Here is a 19,515-nt window from a genome sequence, read left to right as displayed (position 1 = left end):
TCCCTCCTATTTCACTAATACCTTTTACAATGCACCCTGCTGGTGTCTGTAGAAGGTAAATAATAATTGCAGGAATAGTGATTACTGTTTGTCAAGCCCTATGCTAAGTGTTTTATGTGTATTATCCCTTGTACTCATACTAATCCTACAAGGTAGCTATACCTAGTATTTCCATTTTACATGTGGGAAACTAAAGCAATTTGCCCATGTCCACCCAACTGGCTAGTAACAAAGCCAGAGGGATTCTAACCCATAAAGCACCCACAAAAGGTAATAATTCTAATGCTTGTCATCAGAGAGCAACTGATGCAAAAGGGACAATTAAGATGGCATCAACCCTCCAAAGCAGATCTGTTGAGTGATGAGCATGACTTTTGGAAACTTTGCAGAAAGCATCACTGATAAATCTTATTGCATTTTCTCCTTAGTGGATTTCTGTGTATTTCTGCCCATTTTTCACTAGTACCGCTACATATTTCTTGATTAGAACAGCACCAGATTCTGTAATATCACTTTAAGTTCCACTCAGCGCTTCTTCCTTGGCCTTAATTCAATGGAAGAATGATTTACTCGCACACAAAGCATGTGATTCTGTATATCAATGCCACCCTTACCTGCTCCCAGGAAGATTTAGTAGACACCATGTATTAGAATAGCAATTATCACATAATGTCAGAACATTAAGCATTTTCCATTTTCCAAATGATACATGAATAATTTGAGCCCTATGTGTACACAGTCCTAATAAATCAAACATTTAATTTTCAAGCACTTTTGAAAGCTATCAAGGCATCTCTTCTTAACTTTAAAATGCCTCAGGGACTATGCCTCAGAGCTTTGATTTATCCCTCCATGGCCACGCCATTAATTCCTGATCCACAAACACTCATGCAAATACCCTAATTTTTAATAAATTAGATTTATTTTAAATTTCACCCTAAAACCATAAAGTATCAAACATTATTAAAACACTCAAAGTATTTATGAACACGAAAAATAAGTCAGCTTTCCATGCAAAGCTAAGATTTGCTGAAATGATTGTGTAGTTCAAGTTAAAATGTAATTAAAACAAAATGAAAATAAACAAAACACAATCCTTAGTGTTGCCAATTTTAATAAATGAAAGATTAAATGTGGAGGTCTGTGCACACCCTACTGAGGTCCTGAGTCGCACAGAACATGCCAAATCAGCCCTCTGCAGAAAGGCAGGTCTGCCCACGCCATACCGAGGTCCCCAGTTGCGCGGAAGACACCGAACCACCCCGCTGCAGACAGGCAGCCACCTGGTTCCACACTACAAAGATGCAGAGGACACCAGACCACCAGACCAAGGTACTGAGTCCCACTGTTCCCGGCCCAGAGGTAGGGGCTTCTGAGCTGTCCTCCTACTGCTCCTGGTCCAGAGGAAGGGGCTTCACGGTCACCATCCCTCCCGCTGCTCCCAGCCCAGAGGAAAGGGCTTTTGGGCTACCTTCTGTCCTGCTGCTCCTGGCCCAGAGGAAGGGGCTTCCAGGCCACCATCCCTCTCAGCGCTCCTGGCCCAGAGGGAGGGGCTTCTGAGCCACCATCCCACTGCTCCTGGTCCAGAAGAAGGGTCTTCCCGGCCACCATCCCTCCCGCTGCTCCCAGCCCACAGGAAAGGGCTTTTGGGTCACCATCCCTACCGCGGCTCCCGGCCCCTGTCCCACCTCACCCAGCTCAGAGGAGGTAATCCGTGCAGGTGCTAACAGCCCCCTGGCCCAGTTGAAATGAGAAAACATGGAAATAAGTCTCAAAACCAGACTTCCAGATCACCTACAGCAACCCCAAAAGGGAATGAGATCGAACACTCTGATACTCAACCACTTGGACCCACTGAACTGGCAACAAAAGGGGATCTGGAAAAAATGAAATCAGAAATAATTTCTCAGATAACAGGAGAAATTGTGCCCCTAGTGCAAGACATGAGTAATAAATCTAGAGAGGAGCTCAGGAACATGATGGAATCCCAACATGAGAAACAAATGGAATCCATGAAACACATGCAAATAGATTTCCAGGACATGAAAAACTCCACTGAAAGTCTACACAGCAGAATGAGTCAATGCGAGGACAGAATTTCAGATATAGAAGATAAGATTGCAATTAGTGACCAGGAAAAGAAAAATTGCTTCAAAATTATAAGGGAACATGAGAAATCAATCAAGCAGCTGCTAGATGATGCAAAGAAGAATAACATAAGACTGATTGGGCTCAATGAAGAAACAGGAGAGAGTGGAGATGACATAAAAAATCTCTTCACACAAATAATGGCAGAAAACTTCCCAAGCAAGGGAAAAGAGCTTCACATACAGATAAGTGAGGCATATGGGACTCCAAATAGCCTTGATCAAAAAAAATCTACACATAGGCATATAATTGTTAAGATTCCAGAAACACAACAGAAGAACAAAGTTCTCCAAGCAGTCAGAGAAAAGAAACAAATCACATACAAAGGAAAGTCCATCAGAATCACAGCAGGCTTCTCAACACAAACCGTCAAGGCAAGAAGAGCTTGGAGTGACATATTCCAAGCCCTAAAAGAAAACAGCCTCCAACCCAGATTGATGTGCCCTGCAAAACTATCTTTCAAAATGGGTGGAGAAATAAGATACTTTCATGACAAAGAGTACCTTAGGAACTTCATGAATACAAAACCAGCACTCCAAAGAATTTTACACAATATCCTAGGAACAAACATTGAGGATCACAACAACAGGAAGCAAAGCAGAATGAACCCATCTGGCATGACAAGAAATTAAATGGAAAGGGGGAGAACCCAACAAAAAGAAAAAGTCATGGCAATGACAAGTCAATACATTTCAGTTATAACCATCAATGTTAATGGTCTCAATTCACCAATCAAAAGAAATAGACTGGCAGAATGGGTCAAGAAGCAAAATCCAACAATATGCTGCATACAAGAAACACACTTCATTCAAAAGGAAACTCATAGACTGAAAGTTAAAGGGTGGAAAACAATACTGCATGCGACAGGAACCTGAAAAAAAGCAGGAGTAGTTATCCTCTTGGCAGATCAAGTAGATTTCAAACCAACACTGATTAAGAGAGATGAAGAAGGACAGTACATCCTTGTAAAGGGAACAATCCAAGAGGAAGAGATGACAACCATAAATATCTATGCACCAAACACTAGTGCACCCAACTATATAAAACAAATACTAACGGACATGAAAAGTCATATATGCACTAATACAATTGTAGTGGGGGACCTCAACACCCCACTGTCACAAATAGATAGATCAACTAGACTAAAAATAAGTAATGAAATACTAGAACTCAATCGAACTCTTGAACAAATGAACTTAACAGATGTTTACAGAGTCTTCCACCCCACAAAATCAGAATACACATTCTTCTCAGCTGCACATGAGTCATTCTCCAAAATAGACCACATACTCACACATAGAACATGTTTAAGTAAGTGCAAAGGAATTGAAGTTATCCCCTGTATATTATCAGACCATAGTGCAATGAAATTGGAGATCCATAGGAAAAGAAACTCAAAAAATTTCATAAACACTTGGAAATTGAACAACACACTTCTGAATAACCAATGGGTCACAGAGGAAATTAAAGAAGAAATCAGACAGTTCCTTCAATTAATGACAAGGACAATAAAACATATCAGAATCTATGGGACACAATGAAAGTAGTCTTATGAGGGAAATTCATAGCAGTGAATAGGCATATTAGGAAAACAGAATGAGCCCAATTAAACAACCTGATGCTGCACCTCAAGCTTCCAGAAAAAGAAGAGCAAGACAGACCCAAAGCTCATACAAGGGAGAAAATTATAAAGATAGTTGCAATGGAGCCTAAGAGAACAACACAAAAAATCAATGAAGCCAAGAGTTGGTTCTTCAAAAGAATCAACAAAATTGACAGACCTTTAGCCGACCTTGTCAGAAAAAGGAAAAAAAGGCCCAAATCCATGTAATTAGGAATGAAAAGGGTGAAATTACAACAGACCCAGGAGAAATCCAGAAGATCAACAATACCCACTTCCAGAACCTATACACCAATAAGATGGACAACACAGAAGAAGTGGATAGATTCCTGGATACATATGAATTACCAAAGTTGAACGAGGAAGACCTAAAAATTCTGAACAACCCAATATCAACCAATGAAATTGAAAATGTAATTAAAAGCTTATCAACTAAGAAAAGCCCGGGCCCTGATGGCTTCACTGCTGAATTCTACAAGACATTTAGAGAGGAACTGCTGCCACTACTGTTTAAAGTCTTCAAAGAAATTGAAAGGGAAGCAATACTCTCAAATTCATTCCTGGAAGCAAGCATCACCTCGATCCCCAAAGCAGAGAAAGACCCAACTGAAAAAGAGAACTATAGGTCAAACTCACTAATGAACATAGATGCAAAAATCCTTAATAAGATACTGGCAAACAGAATGCAGAAGATCATCAAGAAGATCATACACCCTAATCAAGTGGGATTCATCCCAGGGATGCAGGGATGGTTCAATATATGAAAATCAATGAATGTAATACACTATATCAATAAGCCAAGGACAAAAACCATATGATTATCTCCATAGATGCAGAAAAAGCATTTGACAAAATCTAACATACATTTATGATAAAAATCCTACAAAAAATTGGAATAGATGGTCTCTACCTCAAACTGATAGAAGCCATCTATGAAAAACCAACAGCCAATATCATACTAAATGGTCAAAAACTGAAATCCTTCACACCAAAATCAGGAACAAGACAAGGATGTCCACTATCACCACTCTTATTCAATATAGTTCTGGAAACATTAGCCATGGCAATTAGGCAAGAGAAAAAAATAAAAGGAATAAAGACAGGAAATGAAGAAGTCAAATTGTCATTATTTGCAGATGACATGATACTCTATATAGAAGACCCCAAGAACTCCAACAAAAGTCTTCCAGACTTAATAACCAAATTCAGTCAAGTAGCTGGTTACAAGGTCAACACACAAAAATCAATAGCTTTCCTCTACACCAATGACAGACTCACTGAGAGAGAAATAGGGCAAATAATTCCTTTCACAATAGCATCCAAAAAACTGAAATACCTAGGAATCATCCTAATGAAAGAAATCAAAGACCTCTTCTCTGAAAACTATGGCACTCTGAAAAGAGAGATTGAAGATGATATCAGAAAATGGACAGACATCCCCTGCTCCTGGATAGGAAGGATTAATATAGTAAAAGTGGCCATACTTCCAAAGCTGCTATATAGATTTAATGCAATCCCAATTGAGATCCCAGCAGCATACTTCATAGACCTCAAGAAAACAATCCCAAAATTCATTTGGTACAAGAAGAGACCCAGAATACCAAAAGCAATTCTAGGTAACAGAGACATGGCAGGGGGTATCACAATCCCCAACCTGCAACTGCACTACAAAGCTACTGTGATAAAAACAGCATGGTACTGGCAAAGAAACAGACCTGAGGACCAGTGGAACAGATTAAAAGATGCAGAAACAATGCCAGACACACTCAGCCATCTCATCTTTGACAAAGGAGCCAAACACCCTCACTGGAGGAAAGATAGCCTCTTTAATAAATGGTTCTAGAAAAATTGGGCTTCAACTTGCCAAAGATTCAAACTAGACCTGTATCTCTCACCATGCACTAAACTAAAATCAAAATGGATTAAAGATCTAAATATTAAAATAGAAAGTCTGAACCAGTTGGAACAGAGGTTAGGTAGAACCCTTAAAGACATCAGTGTAGGAAAAGATTTTATGAACAAAACCTCAGTTGCCCGTGAACTAGAACAAACAATCAACAAACGGGATCTCTTCTTATTAAAAGGCTTCTGCACAGCAAGAGAAACCACCAGCAGTGTGAAGAGACAACCCACAATGTGGGAAAAAATCTTCACCTGCTTTTCCTCAGAGAAAGATCTACTATCTTGAATCTATAAAGAACTTAAAAAGATCAGACCTCCCAAATTTAAAGACCCAATCCAAAAATGGGCATCTGAAATGAACAGACATTTCTCACACAAAGAAGTAGAAATAGCAAATAAATACATGAAAAAATGTTCAACATCACTGGTCATTCGAGAGATGCAAATGAAAACAATGCTGAGATTCACTTCACTCCAGAAAGAATGGCTGCTATCATGAAATCAACCAATAACAAATACTGAGGGGGCTGTGGGGAAAGAGGAACCCTGCTCCACTGCTGGTGGGAGTATAGACTGGTGCAAGCACTGTGGAAATCAGTATGGAGAAACCTCAAAGAACTAGGACTGCAAGTCCCATTTGACCCAGCTATTCCCCTCCTGGGGATCTTCCCCAAAGAATTAAAAGAATCATACCACAGTGATATATGTGCACCCATGTTCATAGCAGCACAGTTTGTAATAGCTAAATCTTGGAAACAGCCCAAATGCCCATCAACTGGAGACTGGATAAAGAAAATGTGGTTTTTTTGTAAAATGGAGTACTACTCAGGCATAAATAGTGAGAAATTAGAGACATTTATAGCTAAGTGAATGCACATTGAGGTGATACTCTTAAGTGAAATAAATAGGACACACATGTGTAAATACCAAATAGTTTCTCTAGTGTGAGAAACTGAAAGTGTAAATAAGGACTAAATGTATAATAGGTAATGTGAAATAGGAAGAAAAGGGGCAAAGGGGAAGAAAGTGGTAGGGGTAGGGGAAAGAATAGAAGGGAATGGGATTAATATGAGAAAATGGAAAAATAGGAACAAAATCTTTGTAAATAGGGAGGACTGGAGGGGTTGAAGGGGGCAAGGGTGAAAAATAAGAACCAAGAGAGACTATGTAAAGGTGCAAATTTGCAATGATGAATGTCATTATATTGTATACCTAAAATGTACCAATGATTAGAAAGAATAATCGATAATGTAAAATAGGAAGAAAAGATCCAAAGGGGTAGGGGAAGTGGGAGGGGCAGGGGAAAGGAAAAAAGGGAAAGGAAAAATGCTGAGAAATGGAAAAAATGGAAATAAAGTCTTTGTAAATAGGGAAGGGTGGAGGGTGTGAAGGGAGGGCTAGGAATGGGGAAAAAATAAGAACCAAGATGCATTATGTAAAGATACTATTCCCAATGAGAAATGTAATTGTGTTTTATACCTACAATGTACCAATAAAAGAATTTAATACAAAAAAAAGATTAAATTTGTACTTTTTGTTACTAAAGAAAGCTATGTGAGCTAGAGTTGTTAGTTTTGTTTTTTGTTTTTGTGTTTTGTTTTTGATTGGGGGTGTTTGTTTGCTTGTTTGTTTTTTCCTCATTCTGACAGCATAAAAGTATCTGTTTATTTGATTGCTTTTGTTTTCATTTTGTTCTGTGTTGTTTTTGAGAGAGGGTCTCACTTTTGTAGTTCAGGCTGGCCTCGAACTTGTGGTGATCCTCCTGCCTTAGCCTCTTGAGTCCTGGGATTACAGGCATGCACCACCATGCCTGGTTGAAAAGTATCCCTTCATATAACTGGACTTTTAATTAATATTGATGCTACTATGGACTTTGCCCTATTCCAAATGACACAACTGGCTAAAAAGGAAATATTATCAAGAAATAAATAAGAAAGGCTCATTTTGATGGCTTCTATCTTGTGGTCAAATGTCAAAGATGTTACACCAAAAAGAAAATAAAAAATAACATGGAAATCTCCATTCTCCAAACACTGACACTTGATTACAGCCATTATTATACTCAAATTCACACCCAGCTAAGTAAAGCACAGTCAAGAATCAGGAAGGACTTACCTGTTCAGGTACAACCACCCTCCTTTAAATATGTGAAAGCCTAGGAGAAACTGAAAGGTTAGGCTTTGGAAGTTTTTCAATACAGGAAAGCAAAATTACAGAGAAACTAAACTGCAATAAAATGAAAGGCTTGGGTTGCTTGGGGTAAGAGACAGAAAGTAGATGTATAGTCTGAGTAATTCCCACTGTACCATAAAATGTCGAAGCATAAACAATCACAAATCTCTTGAAAAATGACTTTTATATGCAAACATAAAAGTTTTTCCTGAATGTCTCAATTTACATAAGGAAAACATCACAGATATCAAAGAAAAATCATCTCACATTTACTTCAGTAGGTCAAAATAAAATGATTTTGATTTTCACAACATAGGTAAAGTATGTGCTCAGGAAAAGCTGCTTTTAAAACTAATCTGAACAAATAAAACACTGGTCTTCAGTGATCCTGGGAGTCCATTGGCCAGAACTGCCCCAGCTTGAAGGAAAAAGTACTCCAAGGTACCCAATGTTTTCAAATATTGGTTTGGAGGATTTAGCTGACACAGAATATCACTTCCTAAACTAACAACCCAGGAGTAGCCAATGATAGATCAGAAGGAAAGCATCTCCATACCTATGAGCAATCAATTCTTTTGCCTTGGCCATTGAGGAAAAACTTGAACTGCACATCTGCTATATCTGATTGCAAACTACTTGAAAAATCAATAAATATTTATTGTGTGCTTCCTATGAATCACAAACTTAAGTATAAGACACCATGTGAAGTGTTTTATGAAACATAAGGAAACAAAATACACTCTCTCATCTCAAGGAGTTTAAAATATAAACTGGAGAAGCAAAAAAATGTGGGAAATTAGTAATAAAAATGTAAGTAACAGTTCAGGGCAACTATAAGACATGTCATGAAATAGTCCACTATAAATCAGTGATATGGATAGTGTGCTCATCGGGAACACAGAAACAACACTGGGTATCTCCACAGAGAAAACTTTATGTAAGGAATTAGTGTTGGACAGTGATAAAGCAAAAAAAGGAATGCAGATATAACACAAAGGCAGTAACAGCAGGAAGCAATGTCATCCCTACTTAATCCGAGAAGATATCCTGGAGGAGGATGGTTATGAGTCTTGAAAGATGCTGTAGAAAGGTGGAAATGAATAATAGGGGCAAGTGCAGCAAGGGGAAAAGAAAACATATTTGGGTAACATGAACCATTTGGTTGAAACAGTTTTTCATGTAGGGTATAAATATTTATATTTTTCCTAAAAATTCAGCCTTGAATTTATCCTTTGGTTCTGTTTCAGCAAATGAATAATTAATTACTGTTTATTATGAGGTTGTTAGCCTCTATAGCACACAAGATAAAACAAGGTATAAGAAGCTGCTTAAAATCTCAATGACAGAAAAGATACACACTTGAGAAATAAAAATATACACTTGAAATGACACAAAGCAAACTGGCAGATGGGATTTCCCAAGCCTAATGGCTAAGATATTTCCCACCCAACAGGCTTTCAAGTAATGTGACCTTGACCTATCTTCATTGAGAATTTGAATGTATTTCTCCACCCCTTTTGAATCTGTTTGGGTCTGCTGACAGTTTTGACCAAGATTCAAAGAAGTCATGCCATATCAATTCCCAGCACAGCCCTTAACTGATATGGCAGCTTCTGTTTGCTGCACTTTGGAAGCCAGTTACCATGTAAGAACAGTACTGAGATGTGTGGATCAAGACATCATCCTGGAAGCAGATATTCTCACAGCCATACCTCAGCCATATCACCTTGTTCAGAGATGACCCACCACCCCCCAATTTGAGCCCTTCCAAAATTTCTGAAATAATACACGTTTTAAGCCTGTAAATTTTGGAGGGTTTTTCCCACAACAATAATAAACTGAACAATGACCATATGGTAGAAATGATAATTACTTTCTTACATTTGCAATATGTAAGCACTAAGTGTCACAGAAAAAAAAAAAAAAAAAAGATTCTCCCTTTTAAAAAGCAGTATGTGCCTAAAATAATGTTATCATATCCAGGGTTGTGATACTTGACAAAGGTGTATTCAGTTAAAATGCCGAAATGGCACAACTCCAAGTTCAAAGTCATGGGAAAAGGCTTCTTTATAAAGAAAAGGTAGTCATAGGGGAACATAGTGATTTTCTTCCAGTTCAATTTGATTTCATGTATTGGAAACAACAAAGAAGCCAATGAGAACTCAGCAGGGATCTCAAAGTCACAGGCAGGACTAAGGCCATGCTTCCCTGTTTTCAAACAGTTTAAGCAAAAGACCAGACCTTTTGCACCATTTATACCTATCACAGAGAGCAACTGCGCCAGAGGCATCTGCTTGGAAGGGCTTTGACAGCAAGCTGGCCTGAAGTTCTGGAAAAGGCAAGGACCCCCAGCAGAGGCCAATGCCAAGAAAATGTTCGGCAGAACTGGAAAAAAGTCTTCTGTTCAAGCCTCAGAGAACTTCATTGGTATATTGACCCAGAACTTGATAATGATTAAAGATTAATAAGCTGCTTAATTATAAGTATGTGTTTCTTAAATCTTCTGTAAATAGTAGCTCATTAGGAGGCAGCACACATGGTTAATTAAAAACACATTTCTAGAGCCAAGTGACCTAGATTTGCATCCCAGGTCTGCCACTTGCTAACTTGGGACTTCAGGCCTATTGACTGCTTAGCACTGCTGACCAGTATGGCATCCATGACCACGTTGCTATTGAGGTTTGTTTGTTTTGTTTTGTTTTTTTGGTACCAGGGATCAAACTTGGGACCTTGCCCTTTCAAGGCAAGCAGCGGAACCACTGAGCTAAATTCCCTGCCTGACGTGACTATTGAGCATCCTAAATGTGGCTACTCTGAATTGAGATACCCTGTAATTTTAAAGTACACACTGGATTTCAAAGATTAAGTACAACAAAAAATATAAAATATCTTATTAACATAATTATATTCATTACATTTTAAAATGATAGTTTCAAAATGTAAGTTAAATAAAATATACTACAAAATTAATTTCCTTTTTCCTTTTTAATATGGAGAGGATAAAATCTGAAATTCCATACTTGTCTCAAGTAATATTTTTGTAAGACAATACTGCTTTAGAAAGATTACATCAAATTTAGCTCTTAGGGTTTTCATAAGGGTTAAGAAAAGTTATCCAGCTGGGTGTGGTGGCACACATCTGTAATCCCAGCAGTCTGGGAGCCTGAGGCAGGAAGATCCAAGATGAAGCCCAGCCTGGGTCATTTGTCAATTTAGGGAAATCTTGTGTCAAAATAAAAAAGTCTGGGGCTGGGGATTTAGCTCAGTGGTTTTGCCCCTTGCTGTGCAACCACAAGGACCCAATTCAATCCCCGGTACCAAAAAAGAAAAAAAAAGAAAGAATACAAAAAGGCTGGGGATTTAGGTCAGTGTGAAGACCCTGGGTTCAATTCCCTGTAACACAAAGAAGAGGAACAAGAAGAAGAAGGGGGGGGGGGACGGGGGCGGGGGAGGAGGGGCAGGAGGAGGAGGAGGATAGGAAAATGTATCCAACTTAAGTACCTAGAATAATGTTTTACATATAGGAAGTACTCTATTCCATCTTTCCTTTCTTCTTTTCCTCCTTTCTTCTTTCCTTCCTTTCTTCCTCCAATTGTCCATTTACCTAATAAATATTAATTGAGCAACTACTGTGTGCTAAGTACTCTTCTAGATGCTTAGATTACAGCATTGAGAATAGACAAAAAAAAAAGCAAAATAAGATAGCCCGTCTCTCAATAGTAAAGATAATTATTTAAATTCAGTGGTTATTTATGTAAGCTAATGTCTCTGTTCAGTAATTCTGATAAAAATAATTCTAATGTCTAATGTTATTTGGTACCACTTTGTGAAAAAGAATGCAGCTATGCTTTGCCTTTAACCTTTCCTGTGGAAAGCCAGCTGTTGGAAACCTGAGATCATAAAATTGTATACGTAGAAGGGTCAACTGCAGTAAAGTCTTTAAGCCCAGACCTTGAAAAACCCAAACTAACAGAGATTACAAAAATCCAAGAAGAGTTCAGAAAGGAGATTTTAAAAGGCAAAGAGTGGTGGGGAGAAAAAAGGAAGCAAGAATAGGACTCAAACTTAGGGCTTGCAAGATGCCTAGGGATAAAATGGCAACAAGAAGGGAGCTGCATTCCACCAAGGCATTCTATGATTTATAACAGAATAGCATCCAGGATGGGCTCAGTCTTTCCGTGTTAATGTCTCTGTGTCCCGTGCATATGTGTCTGGCATATTGTTTTTTCCTGTCAGATGCTGGCTGGTACCCAGAAGACAGCCCACAGCATGACTGAGAAGGCAAACAGCCATGCTTTACAAAGGTAAATCATGCTGATACAGTCATCCACCTTATTACTAAGCCAGATTTCTCCAACATGCTCCCTTGAGACCCTGTCTATGCCATAGACTCCTCAACCCTCTCTGGCCTCTTTTGTTTGGTTACTCACACTGCAGCCAAGGTAGCAGAAATCTGAGGATGTTACCTCCCCAAGTTAATCTTTTGCTCACTCTCTACTGTTCTCAAAATAAAGTCTAAGACCCCTTATGGGCCTTGCAAGTGGGAGACAAGCGCACCTAATAGCTGTCTCCCACTTGCTGTCTATACTCACCCAACCTGACTTTTCAGTTTTGTTTCTCAGCCTCACCTCACTTCCTCCAGCCACAGAACTTTTCCCTCCAGTGCTTCACCTCTCTATCCCTCCTCAGGCAGTTTCTGCATCTCTTGCCTTAGTCATACTTTCCCAGAAAAGCAACCCTTTCAAGTAGGCATATGGCACTGTGGCCATTCCCCTCCATCTTCCATCTCAGTGTAATTCACATTCATTGGGGGATTATATGACCAATGTCACTTCTCCTTCTACATTGTATGCTCTTAAGGTAGAAACTATGTCCTTTCTGCTCACCATTAATTCACAGCATTTTGCACACCACATTTGGTACATGGTAGGTATTCAGTATTTGTTGTTCATCATGTATTCCACAAACATTTTGTGTGAATGTTAAGTATATATAAATCCAATATATATGACATATGTCGCTCAGAACAGTGCATGAAACATAGTAAGTGCTATCTCAGTCATTATGTTATTACAAGAGTTGACTATGGATTTTGTTCCACTTAATGGACTTTTAACACCATCCTTGTACCATATGAAATCTGAGCTTTACACTGCCTCCAAACAAATTCCAGGGATGCCCTTCATTTCACTGTCATTAGTCAATATCAGATAAGTTAGGGCATCTATGATACCAAGATCATATAGCAAGTAAGATTTAGGTAATTCTATTCATTGGTATTTAGCACAAAACTAATTTAGCCACACTAGATAGTCTACCGATGTGGTCTGAGATAGGAGCTGGCCACAGTGGATGGTCTTAGAGTGGGATCAGGACATATCAGGTGGTAACAGTATGATTTAGGGAGGGACTTGGCATCTGTGGTGTAAGTCTGCCTCCAGAAGGGCTATTTATTAAAGACTGAGATTTGCCTTGTGAGCAGCCAGTCATGTCCACCCGATAGAATACCTATAAGCCCTGAACCCTGAGTCTCAAATGAGCTGCCCTGCGCTTTGTGCAGTCATACATTGATGCCAGAAGAATCACACCATCCTCACCCTTGGGAACAGGATGGCTGGGACCTTCATATTTGGAACTTTTCCTGGACTCTGTTCTATGCTGGGCTAATTTTAATCTGTAGCTTTTCCCCATAATAAGCCATAACCAGAAGTATGGTTTTAATGAGTTCTGTGAGTCTCTACAGAAAATTCTCAAACATACAGTGTCTTGGGAATTCTAAGTCAAAGTTGGCTCAAGAGGTGACAGTGGTCCTGAGTGGACTGTACTCCCTCTACCTTCGCAGGTAGCTAATTTATGCAGCAATAAGACTATAAGCTGTGGGTTGAGCTGAATCAGGTGGACCGGACCATGCCCTACCTTTCGCAGCACTGAGTGTCCCTTTCCTCTCACACTCTCCCGTCTTCTATTTTAATTGCTCCCTATTTATTTCCCTTCTTCTAATTTAACTGTTACATTTTTCTTCATCACTACTCAAAATCTATTCTAGTAAAGACTGGAAAAACTTTGTATATAAAGTTACATAAATCTGTATACCCTTGGGGAATACAGATAGGTTGACTAGTCAGGCCCGGTGGTATAAATCATTGTTATTCTCATCTCCAGGACTTTCACAATTTTACTGATAGGCAGTAAATAGCACTAATCTAGTTAGGCTTGAATCCTATTTTATCAGTTATTAACTATGTGACCTTTTAGTTAAATTCTCTAAGACTCAGTTTCCCCATTTTTAAATGAGAACTAATACCAGTATCTATCATCTAAGGTTATTGTCAGAAAGAAGTATCTGAATACCTTTAAGTACTAAAACCGTTCCTGGTACAAACAACCACTTCATAAACAGTACCTGTTGCCACTATTTGTAAGTAGAATTTTTACTCTCACTCCAGAGCTGTTCATTCTATCATTCTTAAAACTCCTGAATCAAAATCGCCTGATCACCTGCAATCTGGGTTGAGCATGTAACTCAGCAATACAACGCACGGTTAACAGTCAGGAATTGGTAGGTTTGAATGCCAGCACCAAAAAAAAAAAAAAAAAAAAATCATCTGGACTCTAAGCTCACCAGTCAATCTTAGTACCACTAAAAATGGAATAACAAGACATTGTGTATTGCATTAAACATTCAGTAAGTAGATAACTCCACCTGTAAAAATGTTCTTGCCAAATTTCTAAAACCTGAACTTACTCAAGTTTCTGAAACTAACTCCACATAGAGTCAACAAGAGTTTTGAAGAACAAAGCCCACACCAAGGGAAGAAGTCGGCCATAGGAACGGAGAGGAACCTTTTTACAAACTCCTCTAACTATGGTTCCTTCCTTCCTCAACCCCACAACTTCAGCATCAGCTAGGAATGTAGACTGTCCCCCTTACCCCCGATTTAGTGAGTCAGAATCTGCATCTCAACAAGATTCACAGGCAAGGAACTCATTATGCAATTTAAAGTTGTAAAAGGTCTGGTTTCTCTACATATCAATGTCATAAAGAAAATGGAGACTTAAGAGTCACAGTATCACAGTAACTAAACAAAATTTATATCTTTCAGGTGGGCAGATTTAAATAAGCCAACCATAAAAAGACATTTTGTAGGTAATCAGGGAAATCTGAAAATGAATTGAGTATTAATTGGTATTGCAGAATTATTTTGGGGGGTGGAACATGCCATGTCATTATGTAAAAATTGAAAAATACATGCCTTAAATGCACACTTAACTATCTTCTAATGAAATAACCTGATATCTGGACTCACTTTAAAGTATATAAGGAAAAAAGCTTAGTGGGGACAAAGATGAAATGAGAAATATTGATAATTGTTGGAACTAGATGATAGGTACATGGAATTTTATTTCTCACTTTTATGTATTTTTGTGTCCACTTCGCAATTTCCATGTAAAATAATAAAATAAATAAATAATAATTAATAACAAATCTTAAATACTCCATTAAAAATAATCACCTGGAATGTCTATTTAAAAATCACATTTCCAGGCTCCCCCACTCAAAACTACTGGATCCAGATCTCAAGTGTGGACACAGGCAGGTAAGATTCTAAGATGGGTGAGTCTAAATGAGGGCAGTACCTGTAATCACACCCCCTGGACAATTTCCTACCCAACTTAGGAAGAAAACTGAATACAGCTTCCTGGGTCCATAAAATCGTGATTAAATTTATATGCATTATGAGACAAGTCTCTGTTATACAGCTTGATGAATGTTACTATTATAGATAGATGAGCTAAGCAGAAATATTATAGGCAGTCAGATAGGGCTAAGTCCTCAAGAGGGCCAGGACAAAGGTGAAACACAACACAGCTGCACATCAGCTGAAAACCAGGCCCCAAAGAACTGGGCTTAGTGAAGTATAGATAGGCATCGAATAACCTGGGTGTGACCAGAGACCTTTGGACCCACCTCCTCCTAGTAGAATCCTTGTTCTTTCCATCCACACTTGATACGTGACTTGCTTCCCAATTGGACCACCATTACCTACGTGACTATACTTATAACCTTACTTGATGTTCATGGCTGTAGCCCACGTTGTACCCACATGGGTTTCACCCTATAAAACTTCTCCGTAAAGTGGGGTTCCCTGGGCTACCCACTCAGGACCACTCCTGCCCCTCAGGAGCTTTCTTATCAATAAATATCTCCCTACTTTTAACCTCTGTCATTCTTAGAACTCATTCTTTGATTTTTAGAGGACAAGAACTAGATGTATCATACAGTTAACAGGTTGGGAGATATAATATTTCATATTTCCTACAACATTACTTCTGAGGTACAAGAGACAAAAAAAAGAAACTAAAAGGGAAGAGAAGATGGCAACACCTCTCTCAATTCCTGGTCCTCCCACCCCAATTCCATGAATTATAGCCATTAGTCTAATCATCCTTCTATCTTCAGCCTAACGCTGAAGGCACCAGGTCCCCAGCTATCAAGAGGAGATGAAAAGGGGGAGGAAGTCTGGGAGACCTTCTGCTAGAGAAAGTGTAGGAGTTACTAAAATTGAGCAGATGGATTTTCCCTTAAAAATAGACTGCAGAAGCACCTTCACCTTGACCAGATCCAAACATCCAGATCAACTTTATAAATAAAATTTCAAGCAGAACTCTAAATGAAATTTCAAGTACATAGTTTGCAACTTCAATGTGATGCCCATTGCCCGTAATTAGATTTGATGTCCTTCTAGAAATCACAGTTACAGACATTTGCCATCTTCAAAATGCCTTCAGGAAACTTTCTACTTCTTTGCCCTTCAAATGAATCCTTAGTTTTGACTCTCACATACATAATAATTCACTCAGGCCATTTCGACTTCACCCTTCAATGGGAGAGATTTACAGAAGCTTCACCATAGTTGATACACCAGGTCAGCCCTGCAAGGCTCCAGGATGGTTTGAAAATGAAAATTATGTAGATAAAGTGAGACCCAAAAGGATAAATATCCCCTCGAGTAATATCTGACAAAGGTAAAACTTGAATTTTAGATGTCTCTCCTGGTAAATTTTAACCTTTTTTAGTTTACTTCTAAATGGATTACTTAAATCTCAAAAACGTTTTTTGGATTTAAACTCACTCTTTTGACCAACATGCCATGACAAGTGATAACTCCTTCAATCCTTTTGCAAAATGATATTTTCACTGTGTGACAGGAAGGCAAAACAATGAAACAAATGAATCCAATTCCTCCTTTGCCAGGAAAGTGAGTGGGCGGGTGGGGAAGAGAGTTCATCATGCTGGCGGTGGCAGGCCTGCCACCAGTGTCTGTCAATCCATTTCCATTCATCACCTGAGCTGAAGCCAGAAGGAGAATTGCCAATTAAGTCTTGCTTCTCCCTCTTAGCCTCCGTGAATCTGAAGGTCTCATCTTACTCAACAACTATAATTTACCTCTCTGTTTTTTTTTTGGATCTGTGCTGATGTACAAGTATTGATTAACTAGACAGGCTGGGAGGGATGAGGGAAGGCAGTCCCCTGCCGGCTGTGTATCGTTTGCTCCCAAAGGGAAGGCTACTCCCTGACTTCTCTGGGAGAGCCCACGTTGGTAGGATGACCCCATACTTATTGTGAGGCTGGCTATTAGCATCTAGGCTGATTTAGAAGGATAGCAGGAAAAGGTGTTTCTGTGAGTATCAAGTAATAGTTTCTCACTGCATGGAGGATCAAACCCCAAGACATTAGCATATCTCCTACAGCAGATGGCGATCTAGTGCCTTGTCAGCTGCCCCACCTCATTACCTACCCTCAGACCCCACAACCCACCAGAGCCTGCCCAAAACTCTTACCTTCCGGGACCTCTCTTTTCTACCTGGAATTCTTTCTCAGATATTTCATGCGTCTTTCAAGGCCATGTCCCAGCACCCTTTCTCCTGGTTAGGTTGTGCTCACCACTTGCTCCCTTTTCCTGGCTCTCATAGACTTTTCCATATGACTCCACTAAAGTTCACATGGCTTTAGAGAGAGAGGGAGAAGGGAAGGGGGAGGGGAAGGGGAGAGAGAGGGAGAAGGGAAGGGGGAGGGGAAGGGGAGAGAGAGGGAGAAGGAGAAGGAGAAGGAGAGAGAATTTCTATGTATTAACTTGTTTAAATATGCAAATACTCTGCTTTCCTCACCTCTTTTGCTGCAGCTGTATACTCCTTCACTACAGTATCTGGGAGAGTTTGAATATTTTTTACTGACCTCCAGAAACTTTGAGGGATAGGTGATGTCTTGCCAGTGAGTTCTATTATGAAAGAAGAGAATAAATTTATATGGCAAAACACAGAACAAAGGATGGGACTCCTGCAAGACATAAGAAAAGAGGAGCAAGTGAAAGAAGAAAGTTGAAAGTGTTAGGAGCCCCTGAAGCCTGAGCACTGAGAGAAGCCATGCTGGAACTGAGTCCCAGCCCAAAGACAGCTCAGATTCAGGAGAGCAGCTCATGCACCCTGTGCATGGGCCATCTGGTCCCTTGTCAGCACCATGGAGGGTGCTTCTCTTCCTTTGTCCTTCCCTTCGCCTGTCTTTGTGAGTGTACTCACACTCAGTTGCCCAAAACATATGGTTCCTCCCACACCACCAGACACACCTTGTTCTCATGCCATCAAATGCCCCCACATTTCAAGAAATTCACAAGGCTGAAGGGATGAGGGATCTTGAACACCTATGATGAGAGAAGGAGAGGTCCTGAGCACCACCAGTGAATGAGGAGAGTGTACTGATGAACCAACTTGACCTATCAGGACTTCATTGGTGACAGCCTTGTACATACATCTATTGCCCTAACCTAGCTGTGATCTTAAGGACCATGTCCCATTTATCACTAGACAATATGTGTAATATCACAAACACTTAGCAAATGTTAGTTGAAAGGGTATCTAAAGGCAAATTATTTGATCATATCCTAAAAATATGCTTTTTTGTATTAAGTGAAAGTTTGGAAAGCTTTTCTCTGTTATCAAATACTTTCTTTTCACTAAATGTTTATTTACTTAGCACCTACTATGTGCAGGGTACCGTGACAGGTGAAGGAGAGTGGTGCTATACGAAGAAATAAATAGGAAAGTAATAATTGATTAAGTGACTCAAATGTGAAAGTAATAATTTTAAAAGAAGTCAACATTTATAGACAAATGTAAAATGTTAACATATTTCAGTTTCAATCATAAATTATACACATCATCACTTTGTAAATGAGCATTAAGAAATAAAGTTTTTTTTAACAGTCATCCTCATAAATCCATGTCAGTAGCATCTTAAGCTGTTTATTGTGAAAAAAGACTTTCATGCCACCAATTCTGAGCTTAATAGACATTTAGGGAGAGACTCAACATAAGCATGTGGGATGATCAAAATATACAATGAATCTTTTAATTTAAAAATAATTATAGTGAAAGACACATTGCCATTAATTCCCTTAAGGATGCTTTGCCTTGCTTTGAATACACTTACCCATTGTTCTTATCATTTTAGTAAGCAGTTCTGGAAGTTCTTTTTCATGACTGCCTTTACAAGATGTGATCAAACCTTCAGTGAATGCTTCTGCTAAATCCCATCTAACAGAAACACAGGCTCATACGAACATTATCGTATGTTCTTATCTATCTTATTCACTGAATCTGGCACTGTACAACTT

This window comes from Heterocephalus glaber, unplaced genomic scaffold, assembly GCF_053883595.1.
Source record: "Heterocephalus glaber isolate CG9 unplaced genomic scaffold, H.glaber_assembly_v1.0 deba00001504, whole genome shotgun sequence".
In the NCBI taxonomy this organism is placed as follows: domain Eukaryota; kingdom Metazoa; phylum Chordata; class Mammalia; order Rodentia; family Bathyergidae; genus Heterocephalus; species Heterocephalus glaber.
Note: the sequence above shows the minus strand (reverse complement) of the source record.